Raw genomic sequence first — 12,759 nt, forward strand, 5'->3', positions numbered from 1 at the left:
ACAAGATGTTTCCATCACCCCAGAAAGTTCCCTCCTCCCCTCTTCCAGTCAACCCCACTTGCTCCACTAGAGACCCCCTGGTTGTAATTTCCATCACTCGAGCTTGATTTTGCTGGTTCGGAAATGGAAACACATGACGTTAGAATGTATTCTGATGTGTCCGGCTGCTCTCACTGAGCGTGTCGTTGACATGTCACCGCAGGGTGGGATGGTCACGGCTTCAGCCTGTTGCACACAGAGCTGCCCTTAGCCCACCACTGCTGCGACTCGGGACAAAGTGGGGCGGGTGGCGGGAGGGACGCTTGGAGCAAAATTCAAGGCCTGGGGGTGGCAGATGGCTTCGCAGAGACATAGGTTGTTCCCAGCTCCATCACAACCCCGCTCCGCCCCCACCAACGGCCCACCCATGCAACTTAGCTGAAGAGAAGGGTCTGTCGTGAGCGAGGAGCCATTCCAAAATAGAACACCGAAAGGTTGGAATCAACTTTGTTTTTAAAAACGGTTGAAGAGGGGACAAAAAAGGGAAGCAGCCTTGTAGCCGGTCGCTGACTGTTAGCGAAACCTAAGAAGGCAGGCCGGATGAAACACAGACGCGAGACAAATGTACTAACGGTCCTAAGATGTGCATGGCTTAGGCCTCCAAAGGCGCCTTCCCAGGCTTTGCTATTGTCTAGCTCAGCTGCCGAGACCTGCTGTTTTCCAGGCAGGAGAGTGGAGCATCCGGTGACAGCACCTGGGTTATTTATCATTATGTATCAGCCTGCCACACTGTATTTTATTATGCTGCTTTAAAAGGCCGCAAATACAAGTATGGTTAATTTGCTCCGCTTCTTTATCTCCCCGGTGTCATGACCCACTGCCGCTTTGTCCCGTGAGGTTTCTTTTCCAACCCCCAAAGAATCCACAAGAAACTCTCCCTAAAAATTCCATTAATAACCTCTTTCAGCGCGTATAGGTTGCAGGGTCTGGAACTAAGACTGTTTTAATCTCTCCAGCAAAACAATGTCTCATAATGATGTACAGGACTCTTGCTGTACTGATGAAGAATCATACATAATTCAGCACCTTTCACTTGGCGCTACTGTGATATCCTCATTAGTCGTGTCTCACAGTGCCTGTCAGATGGTGTCCATGCGAACGCAGGCATTATATTGTCTTTGAGATGTGCAGCTGCTTCCATGACACTGCCAGTATATAAAAACATGACGCCAGTTTGTTTTATTTAGTGCTAAACCTTCCAGTTTGTAAAAACAAGGCTGACACAGAGCCTGACATGAGGCAGTGAAAATAATTAGCTCTCATTTTCTCAGCCTCCTATTTCCTTCTCCCTGCTGTGTTGCCTTTCCACTAAACCACCACATGCCAGTCGAAATGGGAGGCAATTAGTGGGCTCATTTCAGTCCCCACAACTGTGCTGAAAAGAAAGTATTTATGATGGCACAATGAACAGCTGAAAGATTAAATAACATTTGCCTTTTGAAAAGAAAATGACTTCTAGCTAAATGGGCAATTTTTGATTATTCTCAAACAAGCTTAGAGTAGTTGGTTTTTAAAATACAAGAAAGGAAAATGAGTCATTTTTAGGTGAAAGAATCAAATAAAACTTGACACAGTAATGCAAATAACCGATGTTTTATTGCAAAATATGTAAATGCGTTATACCCTTGACAATGGCTCGTGTCTAAGGTCAGGGCAGATTGGTGCGAGCTAGACACCAGTGGAGAGAAGGTTGTTATCGTGTCTTTTTGGGGGGCTGTTCGGTGAGTTATGTATGAAAAGGGGGCTCTCGGGAGGATGTGAAAATACAGTGAGCCAAATCAAGCGAGATGCGCTTTCACAGGACGCATCGCGCACTTGACTAAAGTGCTTCCGATGGTAGGTGACAGGTTTGGGAAGAGTTGCTTCTTCTTTTTTAATCCAGTCTTATATTTTAAAAAAATGTTTTTTCCCTTCCTCTCTTTGAAACTGGGAGATAGTCAGGATTCCCTCCGGACAAAAAGGATCGTAAGCGTTGCTATTGTGTTTTGGAGAATCAAGACCCTCTTCCATTTCCGGGTGGGTTTCCTAAACAGCAAAGAAGGTGCTTTGGTTTTTTTTCCAATACTGCTATTTGTTTTTTTTTTTAATATTAGGGAATTTGTTGTAAATCCACTTTTCCCAGGTAACCTCCATATCTAATAGCTGTTCTACCTGCTGGTTACTTCTCTTACCTTCTACGACCCTGGAGGTGACTATAAAGAAACATAGTTTTAAAAAAGCAAGAAAGCATGCTGTTCTAGTTCGCTGGCATTGTTTACCAGTCGAGCTGATTTTCAAGCCCAATCCTGAAGTCCAGGACTGAGGTGGTTATCATAGGTCCTTGACGTCCCAACATAATGCTTTGAACTCCAGGCCACTTGATCTGCTCCTTCCGCAGCTGTCAAGCCCAAGACGTGATTTGGGGTTCAGAAACTACAAGTCCCCGTGGGTACTGGCAGCCCGTCCCTGCAGAACTTGCCCATCCCCAGAGGCTTCTGAAAACCGGCTTCTCAACGCCAGCAGCTCCTCTGTTAGAACAGCGGTGGCTGTCACCACCAAGTCACCAACCTATGATTGTCCTAAACATTTTTCTAGGACAATCACAAGTTTAAATGTAGTTCTTCTGTCTGCAAAGCTGTGCTCGCTTCCCCCCTCTTAGAACCTTTGGCTGTCATTTGGTGAACGTTTCCAAAAGCAAATTAATTTCTCATTTAACAATGGAGACATTTCGTTTTGTGACATTAGCTGAAACGTTTCCCTCCCCCCCCCTCCCCCGGGCTCCCCATTTCCATTTGTCCCATCTTTCCTGTCTGCTCCGCCTTCCGAACTTTGTTTTGGGGCAAATGATGCCCTTTAGGTCCCATCCTTGAGCGGTTGACTGTTCTGAGGAACACGTTCCTTACTCACTCGGTAAGCCTGTATAGTCTGTGGCTGCAAGCCGGTCCCTGAGAGGAAGTAGGTCAAGTTTCAGGGCCATAGTGTTGGGGGTGGGGTGGGTTCACCAGTCTCTATCAGACCAATAGGCCTAGATTATTTTGTTGTTGTTGTTGTTACCGATTTTGAATTTTGTTTGATATTTTCCTCCCCTTCTGCTTAGGACCCAGGAGAAGAATGAGGCTCTCTATTCCTGGACAGAGGTACAGTCTCAGAAACCCACAGGGGCATTCTACTCTGTCCTCTAGGGTCCCCATGAGCCATGGTCTACTTGATGGCAGAGTTTGTTTGCTTTTGGTTCTAGACCCTAATACTGTGATCCTGACCACCATGGTCTCCATATTTTTGCCTTGTTCATGAACTCGAATCCAGATTTCTGACTTTACATACAAGGGGCTCAGAAGGTCATGGGAGAGTGGACTGAAAAGATCATGGAAGTTTCGACAAGCCTTTCGCAGCCCCCTCGTGATGGAGACAACGGCCTCCCAAGGAGACCGAAGCCAACAGAAGGGCAGTCCATTTGCGCCAATCACACCGATTTCGACAGCTGGTAACCAGCAGAAGTCTACTTGTAATTTCCGCAAGCCTTTGTTTTACCAGGTTTATTCCGCCCTGGAGAGACCGTGAGGTAGGCATTGGGCTGAGAAGTGGAAGGTCTACAGTTCAAACCCAAGGACATGAGCTGAGCTGCTTCGGTCAACTTGAAAACTCTCAATAGGGGTGCTATGAGTTGCAGCCAGCTTGAGGACAGTGGGTAGTCTCTGCTTTAAGAGGAAATAGTCATGCTGACGAAGAAGAACAAGAGTGGGCCGAGACTGCGCTCCTCCCAAGGCTACATACATTCAGCAAACTGGGTTGGTCCCTGAAGTCAGTCAGTAAGTCAGGGCTGTGGAAAGTCTGGGCAGTGTTTACACCACAGAAATCGGCAGAGCTATAAATCAGGACGGTGGTCTTTCCCCTGCGCATCGCTGTCTGTCATGCTTGTCCTGACATGTGTCCTGAGAGCACTTTTCTCATTCTGCCTGGGCTCGACTGGGGGCTGCCTGACCCAGGACAGCGCACACCACCAGTCTGTAATCAAAATCGCCAGCAAGCAACGCAGCTGCAAAATCCTGAGCCGCGGTTTGCTTCTTTGCTGAGCAGTAAAACTTCCATTCCTTACAGAACGCACCCGCTGCGCACGAGGCTTCAAAAATTGGTAGAAACTTTCTTTTCATTCCATTTTCCCATCAACTATTCGAAGCTCCCTTGGTATACACAGTTACACAAACAAATGTGTGTGTAAATTTTACCTTTATTGTCTAGTTGCTCATGAGAATAGTTGCTCATGAGAAATCCACGTCTCTACACTTTTTTTTCATAAGCCCGAGCCGTAACCACGGAAAGAAAAGGGCTCTGTAGAGCTGTGCCGGAATTTACAAAAGGTGTTGGGTTTTTTACTTCCTTACAAATAGCTTTCCTTTGTGCCCTGTTATTTTATTCATGTTTATCATCTACCCACTTATAAGAAATTACACAATAGGAGAGGAAAAGCTCTATTTGACAGTTTTTCATATTTAGAGTGCTCTGAGAAAGAGCCTGGAGATTCAATTAAGCTTATTAAATGCAGCATTTTACAAGCAATCTAATAAAGACCCGGTGGCACAATACAAGTGGCGAGCATTTGTAAAAAGCAGGCTTTTTAACCTATAGATAAAATCCCTAGAAATGCATAAGTATTGATTGATTTCTTTGGCGGTGAGTGATAGAGGGGAGCAGGTGCTAACCACGAGAAACAAGCGTGGCGGGAGGGGTGGGGGATGGCCACCAGTGATAACTTCCCAGGAGCCCCTGAGTGGGGCGAGTGGTCAAAGGCTCAGAGACCTACGGAAAAGTGGGGGGTGTAACCCAGAATGAAGCCCCGGCAGGCTACGTGTGAAAGGACCACCGTCAGTGACAGGCAAGGGGAGCGCAGGTCTAACCTGAAACAGGAGGGCTCTCCAGGGGCTGATTCAGAAAGGAGTGGAGGGGCCTCAGCCACAGATGAGGATTTTTGCCCGGCCTTTCACGTTCCGTGTTGGCCTGCTTACCATAAGGTCAGTAGTTTGAAACCACCAGCTGCTCTGAGGGTGAAAGATGGGGTTTCCGTTTCGGGCCCCCCAGGAGCAGCTCTATTCTGTCTAGAGGGCCGCGGTGAGTTGGTGGGGGTTTCCAGTCTCATGGTAACATGGCTTCCATTTCTTTACAATGTTCTTTTTTTTTTTTTAAACATTTTATTCGGGGCTCATACAACTTTACAATGTTCTACTTGCTTTTTCTTTTGAGTCCCTTGGCTAGGGGTCCTGGTGGCCCAGTGATTACACTCTGGGTTGCTAACTGCGATGCCAGCAGTTCGAAACCACCAGCCTCTTGGAGGGCGCGGGATGAGACTACTCCCTTACAGAGCGACCGTCTCAGCAACCCACACGGCAGTTCTAGCCTGCCTCACTGGCTCGCCGTCAGTCAGAATGGACTCGATGGCAGTGAGATGGCTTGGGGCTTCTGTCCCTTTGCTGCTTGAAAACACCTCTCAAGGGGCAGTCGGAAGTGGTGCTTCTTTGGAAGGGGGGTGGCTGGTGTCCAGAAGCCTGGCCCTTTCTCAGGAGGCCATGCAGCCAGGGTATGGAGAGGGATAAAGTGTTGTGTCTGCTCCCTCCCCCTAACACAGCCTCCTTTCATGCACAGGGAACCGCTCCCAGTCGGATTTCCTTTGCTTTACAGGGAAGAGAAGGAAATAAGGCCTGGTGAACTGACAGCACCTGGCGACTGCTCCGCACTCACCAGGTAGCTCCCTCTTCACTCTGCTTTTGAATTTTTATGATGCAGAGTCGTAAAAAGATCTCGGCGAGAAAACTGTTGGGCGACTTGATAGCTTGTTCCTTGGTAATTTGAGAATCAACACTCATGACGGGCCAGCTTGTCAGAGTTATAATAATCAACTCTATGCAGCTGAGTATTTCATCAACGAAGGGAGGTTGCCACCTGGGAAGTGTGTGAAGTTACCCGAGATTCGGGAAGTCTCTTTTGTGTCATGTCCAGGACCTTTGATTACAAAACAAGGCATTTCCCCCATGAAACCCAAAACAGTGGCTCTGCAGAAATGGCTTTTTAAAATGATCAATGGCACACCAGCCAGCGCGATCATGAAGTGTCATCGAGACTGGGCAATGGGCATCAGAAGATTCACAATAAACAGTAAACAAACAAGCAAAAATGCATTGGTGAGAACAGAGGGGGGGGTAGTTCATCTATGGACAATGGAACATCCCCCCACAGAGGGGTCACAGGGAGGGGGTGAGTCGATCAGGGAGCAGTAGAGCACTAATGGGTCATGCAATATACCTCTGATCCCTGGAGGCCTCCTCACCCCCTGCTATCATGACCACAGTGCCACCTCCCAATCCAGACTAGATGGGAGCACATACATAGGTACAGGCAAGAGATAAAACTCACAACACATGGAACCCAGGAACAGGAATGGGACTAGAGATACCAAAGGGTAGGGGGGAGGTGGGGAGGAAGGGGAGCAGTGATCACAATGAACGGCACAGAACCACACACCCCCAGCCACGGGGAAGAACAACGGAAACCAGAGGGGAAGGGAGACAGCGGTTGGTGTGATACTTGAAAATAATTAACAATCTATCAGGGGCCCATGAGGGTTGGGCACGGGGAGAAGGGAGGGAAAAAAGGAGGAGTTGACCCAAGGGCTCAATGTAAAGTAAATGTCTAGAAAAGAATGATGGAATATATGTACGAAGATGTCAGATACAATTGATATATGGCTTGTAACAAGAGCTGTAAGAGCCTCCAGTAAAATGATTTTTAAAAAATAATAAATTATACAATATATATACTGAAGTACTACAGCAATAAAAAGGAATGACAACATCGCAAAAATGATCAACATAAAAAAAGAAACTCATACAAACTAGAAAAAGGAACTCACAAAAGATGAAATACAAATCTTAGTAAGTGTAAAAAAATGACCAACGCAGCTCAACGTACCAGTTTTGGGAGACACAATACTTTCCTAAACAAAGTATGAGACAGTGGGTGGGTAAGCCCTTGGACTTGGGAGTGGGAAAGACTAGCTGTGGCTCTACTAGCTGAAGACTGTGGGCAAGATCCCTCCAGTGTGCTCTGCAGTTTCCTCATGGGAGCGATGGAAGGTCACTAAGTCCATCCCGACTCAGCGACATTATTGGGCAAGATAGAACTACCCAGGTGTGTTTCCAAGACTGCAAGCCTCCTCTCTCACCCTCGGAGAGGCTGCTGGATTTGAACTGCTGACCTCGAGGTTAAAAGTCCAGTGGGTAACCACTACACTACCAGGGCTCCTCGCTAGGGAGGTAATACTCCCTTATCACAGTGGGCTGTAGTAATCACACGAGGGACAAGTTTGCAACGTACTTAGCACAGTTGGGCACCAGTGATAGGACGTGATAATTACTGAAACCATCCCAAGTCCTAAACACTCAGGCTGAGAAAGACCCAATTCTGCCAAGTCCATGGGCATTTGCTTCCAGGCTCTCTCAATATACGTTATTTAAATTAACAATAAACTCCACAAAGTGAACCCAAACTTTCTGTCTCCATTACAAACATGTTGCGTGTTCCTTGTGGACATGCTGCGTCTGTTGCAGGTAGTAGTTGCCCTGAACGTTCAAAGAAGGAAACGTTGCCCAGCCCTGTGTCAGCTTTAAGATGGTTAGTGTGCTTAAGCTCATTTTTCTTTTAAGTCATTTTATTGGGCGCTCATACAACTCTTATCAAATACACACATGCATCCATTGTGTCGAGTACATTTGCACATTTGTTGCCATCATCATCCTCGAAACATATTTCTACTTGAGCCCTTGGTATCCTTACTTTTTCCCTCCCTCCCTCATGAACCCTTGATAATTGATCAATTATTTTGTCATGTCTTACACTGACCAATGTCTCCCTTCACCCACTTTTCTGTTGTCCATCCCCCAGGGAGGGGGTTAGATGTAGATCATTATAATCCGTTCCCCCTTTTTACCCACCTTCCCCTTCCCCTTCCCCTTCTGGTATCACTACTCTCATGATTGGTCCCGAGGGCTCTATCTGTCCTGGAGGCCCTGTGTTTCCAGCCCTGATCTGTACTGGTGTACATCTTAAGCTCATTCTTGTAGCTATTTTGTCAGTTCCTCTCACTTGAGGGTTCCCTTGTTTGGGCAACCCTCCACTTCACCAAAGATGACCTCCATTTCTAGGAACTGCCCTTTCCTAACGACGTGTCCGAAGTCGGCCAGATGGCATCCTTGCTTCTAAAGGGACTGCTGGTTGTATGTAAGTCAGACAAATGGGTAGGAAGAACTCGTTATTTGTTTCAATTGCCATTGAAATCTTTGATCCAATCATAATATGGTCTTTGCCAAGCTGTTTCAAGGCGGAAAGGGTTAAGGGCATTTCGTTGGTAGGAGAGCTCTTGTAGTGTCAAATGGGGCTGGCCCCGAGCAGGTCTTGGTTCTGCACAGGGATGTGGTGGGTACACTGAGGGTCAGGTGTTCGTCTCCTTATGGGACAGACACTCGGACGTGACCAGTCTTCCCAGGTTCTGTGAATCAACCTCCTGTAAGGGATTTCACTCTGGGGCCAAAGTCCATCTGGTTATAAAATGAAACGAAGAACAATAACAATCTGAATTCTCTGAACAAAAGGTTGGCAAGTCTTACAATAAAGCATGCGCCCCGTGCCCTTTTATGTTTGCAAAACATACGTCTCTCTCTCTCCTCTTGTGGGCGTATCAAGTCAAACTCAATTGTTTGGTCTTAGTAGGCCAAGAGAAGACTGTCCCCCTGCCCTTTGCACACCCCAAGTTCTAGAATCGATGTGCTGATTTTCCAGGAGGGGTCAGCAGGTGACCCATCTCAAACGGAAAAGGGAAATGTGGCTGTACCCTGCATGATGCAGTCACTGTCCTGCCTCCCTCCCAGTGGCTGCCCTGAGAACACATCTTTCATTGGACTCGTGAATGGTGAAACAAACGTCTCCGATAGAGCTTTCCATTGCTTAGCACTTTGACAATATGGGGGAGCATCAAGAGGTTCACGGGGAAATTCCATTATCTTTTCATTCCACATTTTTCACCAGCTTTCTGAAGTTCTCTTGTCCATTCAATTGCATCTTTTCTATTTTATGACATCACCTATCCAGTACTCACGCAAGAAGCCCCATCCGGCTCCTCCCTCTCACTCACCCCAGACTCCAGTGGGTGACACCGTTTGAGCAGTTCCACCTCTGTGTCCTTGGACCCATCGGCCTCTGCTCCTTGTCACTTCATTGGGTGCTCTCCACGGCCTCTTCCTTGGTCTTTCTCACCCTAGCCTGGACCCTTCCCAATTTCTCCTCCTTTGAGGGATCTGTTAACGACAGAGCTGATGCGCTCTACTTGCTGCTTAAAAAAAACCCTCAAATACAGGCAGCTGAGCGTGTAACGCAGTTCGTTATCTGACTTCCAGTTACCTCTCTGGCCTTTATTCCCATCACACTCCTCTGTCTGCTCCGTGGCAAGTCCTCCCAGGAGGGATGCTTGAGCTGACCGGCGAGGTCTTGGAGAGGAATTCCCTGTTTTCCTGGCTTCATGATGCTGAGTCTTGCCCATGCCTTCAGTGTGCTGTTCCTAACTAATAACTCCCAGTGCTTCAACAAAGGGACCGCAGGCATTCCTGCTGCTGAGAAACTTCAAGATGCCCCTCACCTGTCCTCCCATTTGTTTCAGATGCTCATCCATTGGCTTTCTAAAGAGATGCACCTGGTGCAAACGTTCTCCACCATGTACTATGACCAGTCACTAATCAGTCGCTGTTTCTCCCCATAAGCTATGGGTATTTTGTTTGTTTGTTTTTTGCAGGTAGAGGTGGCATCCTCTGACTTTGTATTCGAAGCATCTAGTCCACATAGATCCAGGCACACAGTAGGTCCTCAATGAGGTTCTGCTGGATGAACGAATGGCATGATTCCTCTGGATGGATGATCAAGCAACAGCAGAATAGGAAGAGTTGTGATGACTCAGGAAGACCTTATAGACAATGACCCAAGAAAGCTACACAGTGATAGCCATGAATAGACTCACGCATATAAATGTCATCTACAGCGTCGAGGTTTTGCAAAAGATAGATATTTCCATGTCTACCTTACTGAGTCTTCTTTTAATTACTTGTGGGGTGAGGGCTCTCTTGACAAGACCCTTCTAAGAAAAACATCTCCTCGTCTTTCATCACCTAAGAACTACAGAGAGGTTTAAACAAAGTACTTTTTTGTTGACCATGGGGTAAACTTGAAGGTGTCAAGAACTACAGAATCTCGGGGAGCAACGCAGTAACTGTTTCATATGGCTCCTCTAGCCATCGTCTTTGGTACACCCAGCAATCTTCATTTTCCTAATGGGTCTCGGTGGGCAGGTGGGGGAAGAGATTGATTATATTGATTCAGCTGTGAGGGGGGGTAACAGGGTAAACTGTGAGTGCCATCATACTGGGTATAAAACGAGTCATCTTAGAAGCAGGAATTGAGAAGAGCCAGCAGTGGAAAACATCCTTTGGACCACAAGATCCCTGAGCATTCAACTTCCTTGACTCAGGAAGTAGCGTTGACACCAGAGAGGTGGCAGCAGAACCAGGAACCAGAGCGTGAGACCAAACAGTGAACTTCCCAGTCCACAGAGCAAGACAGGATGAGTACTCGTGGGCAGGAAGCTGGCCAGTGGAGTAAGGTGCCTCTGGGAACGTCGTTGGGGGAACTGGATTTTGTTGATCCGTAGAATTAAAGCTGAACGCCTTCAGGCCGAGGTTCACAGTGGAGTGGCATGCCCTTTGGCCATTCATTGGCAGCCTTCAAAGAGATTCGTAACATTGCCCGAGCAAGGCAGAGGCCGGGCGAAGAGGCTAAGGACCAGAGAGGCCTGCCTGCAGGCATGTCAGGGAAGCTGTCTTGATGGAACAGTATCCTGAGCATCTCTTCAACTCATTTGTAACCTGTTAACAGCCATAATAAACTCCGTAATTATGAGTATCATCTGTGAGTACAAGGTGGGCATGGCAATTAATGATCAAACCCAGTCACAGAAATTGTGCCACGGGAAGGGAGGGTCGATGTCAAAATGGAAGGCAGAGGCCTGTCTGACCTTTCCTTTCCTTTGTGTCCGTTAGCCTTGGGAGCAGGAGGAGGTGAGATGTGATCCTGAGTCATTTTCTGAGTTCCAAGGGCACTTGGTTATTGAGGAAGAGAGTCAGTCCCTCACTGCCCTCTCAATTCGATAGCTGTTTCTTAAAACAAGAATGAATAGCTAGCGATCTATCCATAAAGGGGAAAACATTTTTAAAAATAAAAAGAAACCTGGATGTGCAACAGCTTTCATCCAAGTTCTTGGGCAAAAACAAAGAGGGGCGGGGAGAAGAGATCTATTTATCAAAACCATCAGTGCATCTGCAGCAGTGCAGGTAAGGCACTCCTGTCAGGTCTAGAAAGAGGCCCAGGTGAAACTCCATTCCTTGAACATTCCAGGCCCTTCCCCAAGCATCGCTTCTCAGGGATGGTCTGGGGTAAGCACAGTCTTATGAGTCAAGGACCAGATAGAGCGCCGAGCCCACCCTAACCCTGCCAGAGCACCTAGTGTGACCAAGGCCCCTTGGCTCTGATGGCTCGGGCAGCAGTTAACAGCTTGGCCTGTATTCAAATCCTTCTCCTGCTACTTGTTAACTAGGTACTCCTCTAAGGCGTAGACAAATGAGGCTCTTAAGATTCCCAATTTCCTTCTTAGTAAAAGAATGGGAAATAGCATCTACGACAGGCCTGGTACACAATAAGTGGCCACCTATTATCCATTGATGGTGACTAAAATTAACAACCTATTAAACTTCTAATTCACATACAACCTAGGCCAAAAACTTTTGATAGACTCTACAAATGATGAGGCACGAGCCAGATTTCATGTTGACTAGATGTCTTGCCACCCTATTTCGAGCTGATGACAGTGTGGGTTCCATGCACCTACAGTTGCATTGTGGGGGACGGTAAGTCCCTGGGTCACGAACACACAACTTAAAAACATGCACTGAGCCCATTAGCATCCTGTCATGTTGTCCTCGCTCTTAAACAACGGAACCAACCCTTGCAAGACACTCGTCAGCACAATCCCCTGATCACGGAAAACACAGAGCCTCTTGCGCAAGGGAAGGCTCTGTCAGAGTCAGACGCACCTTTTGTGGCTCACTTACACATCTGACTTTTTAAAGACATTCAGGGACTTAGCTGCTTCATGACCTGGGAACTACCTGTGTTACATAAAACTGCTTCTCCATAAGAAATCGGAATCAGGACACTAGGATGCCAACGAGTATAACAGCCACTCAGGTACCAGCCCTTCAGCTCCACCCCACCCACACTCAGGTACCAGCCCTTCAGCTCCACCCACACTCAGGTACCAGCCCTTCAGCTCCACCCACACTCAGGTACCAGCCCTTCAGCTCCACCCACACTCAGGTACCAGCCCTTCAGCTCCACCCCACCCACACTCAGGTACCAGCCCTTCAGCTCCACCCACGCTCAGGTACCAGCCCTTCAGCTCCACCCACACTCAGGTACCAGCCCTTCAGCTCCACCCACACTCAGGTACCAGCCCTTCAGCTCCACCCCACCCACACTCAGGTACCAGCCCTCCAGCTCCATCCCACCCACACTCAGGTACCAGCCCTCCAAGTCCACCTCACCCACACTCAGGTACCAGCCCCTCAGCTCCACCCCACCCACACTCAGGTACCA

The 12,759-nt window shown here is 47.7% G+C and overlaps 1 protein-coding gene across 3 annotated transcripts in view; it reads right to left on the minus strand.

Moving 5' to 3' along the window:
* MAP3K20 (mitogen-activated protein kinase kinase kinase 20) overlaps positions 1–12,759 on the minus strand; it is a 193,851-nt gene that overhangs the window by 23,824 nt on the left and 157,268 nt on the right. The window lies entirely within an intron of this gene.

The sequence above is a fragment of the Tenrec ecaudatus genome, chromosome 13 (genome assembly GCF_050624435.1).
Source record: "Tenrec ecaudatus isolate mTenEca1 chromosome 13, mTenEca1.hap1, whole genome shotgun sequence".
In the NCBI taxonomy this organism is placed as follows: domain Eukaryota; kingdom Metazoa; phylum Chordata; class Mammalia; order Afrosoricida; family Tenrecidae; genus Tenrec; species Tenrec ecaudatus.